This window comes from Caloenas nicobarica, chromosome 2 (assembly GCF_036013445.1).
Source record: "Caloenas nicobarica isolate bCalNic1 chromosome 2, bCalNic1.hap1, whole genome shotgun sequence".
Classification (NCBI taxonomy): Eukaryota; Metazoa; Chordata; class Aves; order Columbiformes; family Columbidae; genus Caloenas; species Caloenas nicobarica.
The window spans coordinates 144,886,724-144,889,394 of NC_088246.1; positions in this window are offsets into that span (position 1 = coordinate 144,886,724).

Consider the following 2,671-nt stretch of genomic DNA (forward strand, 5'->3'; position numbering starts at 1 on the left):
TTAAGCTGACAAAGTAGAACACGGCATTAAGATGCCTCAGAATAGACAAAATATGTAACTTAACTTACATTGCTGCTTAAATATTTACGAAAGCAAGAGTCAGCATAATAGTGATGCTCTTATGTAATTTACCCTAAACAGTGTGTAAGAATAAGCACTTATTTGTGATACGGACTCTAGCACAGCTTCATTTCACATTGCTGTTTATCACTTATTTATAACTGGTTTATAACATGTAAAGTATACTAATTTTTAAGTTACAGTGGCTGAATAATGTTTTACACATTGCAGTTTGTATATTGTCCAAATGTTGGAAACAGGTTACGCAACTCCATTCTTTTACATTTAAACAACAGTAAGTTTATAGGTGGTATCTGTCAAATTACCTGTTTAGACTGAAAACGCCATGTGGGAGGAAGGCGACAAAACAGAAGCAGAAACGAACAGTCAACCTATGTGAAGGAAAAGACATTGCTAATTCTGATTAGAGAACTGAACTGAGATTTAAGGAAATGGTGAGAATGGGTAAAGATCAAATATTAACTTGAATTCGAAAAATAGGTATTCCATCCAGTCAAGCCTCTGAGCTGAATTCTGCAACAGAGCCGTAGCAAAGCGTTTTATTTGGTGTACTGTTATAATGTTAATCTATTGCCATAGAACACCTTCATGAAGACACTACCACTAGTGCTTGGTACTTAACTATGCACCTACACGTCAAGGAAAGAAACTGAAATATAAATTTGGCACACCACACTCCCTTCAGCTAAATGGAAAGCATTTATTATTTAATCAGATTGCTCAAAGTATCTGAACAAATTTTAATACAGGTCACTGTTTCCAACATATTCTAACAAAAAAGTGTTTTTTTAAATTCACTTATCATTTACGAGCATTATTTTCTAGCACAGTATGATGAAAAATTTTAGCGCATTTCCATATTAGAATTCCTGCTGTTTATATGAGGACTTCTGCGATGTGGGCCAAACAAATAATCACTGAAAAGTTTTGAGAGGTCAAGTTGAAAACGGTTTCTGTTGAGAGTATTTGGACTGCAGAAGAAAGAGTTAAATAAACGCTTAACACTTTACCTGAACCCATAAATCATTTGATTCCTGTTAGTGAAGCTGTGAGAACACTTAATGTTGCAGTATGTTCGTGTGTCAGATCTAGAATTTCTGAAAACGCAGTAATAAAGATGTTTCAGTATCAAGTGTCCTTACTTGACATCAGTGAAATCAGGCTGATTTGTTGTCTGTGTGTGGTTTTTGTTTTCCGCGATTTTTGCAAAGTTAATGTTTGACAACACTGAGAATCTGGTAACGTTCCTGCAAAGCTAGCAAATACAATGAGCACAGTCTGTTCAGAACGGGTCATTTACAACTGTGTATGTACATTGGAGGCTTTAGGTCATTAAAACAGAATGCTCAAGAGAAATTTTGTCCTATTGACACAGGCTGTAAACGTGAGGATTGCTAATGATTTAGTTTTGTCAGAACACTTAGTTGCTATCAGTAACAGAAGCCTTAGATCTTGGTTTCCATTGTGCAAGAAACAAAATTTCTCTATTACCACTATTTAGAAGGGGAAAAACTAATTAAAGTCCAGGTACTTCGTTGGCTTATCTTTCCGTCTCATCTAAAAGTCAAAAAAAGATCAAACCCGCGAGCAAACAGCGATGACCACATCGCCATTACTCCCCGTGACCCACCAGCTACCGTGGGCTGGCGCCAGCGCTTGGACAACCGTGAACATTCGCCATGTGTCACGGCAGCACCGGCGGACCCCGCAGCGCCCTGCCCGCCCGCCGACACCGGCCCTGCCCCGGCGCGCGCCCCGCGGCCGTTAACGGCCGCCTCTCGCGGGTGCCGGGCCGCGCGCCCCCGCCTCAGCTCTCGCCCCTGGCGACACCTGCGAGGCGAGGCCGGGATCCCACTGTCCTGCGGTGGTGGAACCCGCTCCGGCGTGGCGGAGGAAATCTCTGCCCTCACCGCCCAGACTTGGACTCTCCGGGATCTCCCGGCCTAGGCGCCAGCGCAGGAGGAAGCGTTGTTCTTCCCACAGGCAGCGCTGAGGCCGAGGCAGCGCGGAGGCGCCCGGCTCTGCCAGGACGCCCCGGCGGAGTCCCTGTGCGGGGCGGCACAACTCGTGCCACGGACTTTCTTCGCCCGTTCTCCTGCCGTGGGCTCTCAGGAAAGTTGCAGCTCTCCCCGCTAGCAGAAGCCCTGACAGAACCGGGACAATCGAAGCCTCCCGCCTCTGCACTCCGCACTCCTCGGGCAGGAGGCGATTTGCATGCGGACTTGTCTCTGGTAGCAGCCACTGCCCGTCAAGCCTGACGGACAAACGCCCCCCTCTTTCGGCCCCCCCGTCCCGGAAAGCCCCTCCCTCGCCCCCTCCCTCGCCGGCACCTCCCGCCGCCTGTCAGTCGGAGCGGAGCGCGGCGCGGGGAGCGGAGGCGGCACGGCAACGGCGGAGAGCGGGCGAGAGAGGGAGAGAGCGAGCGAGGAGCCAAGCTCTCCCCTCCCTCCCTCTCTCCCTCCCTTCCTTCCTCCTCTCTCCCCCCCCTCCCTCGCTCCTTCCCCTGCTCCCTCCCTTCGTTCTTTCTGTTTCTCTCTCCCCTCATTCTCGCTCCCCGTCTCACCCACCCCGATCTCCGTTTCTCTCTCTT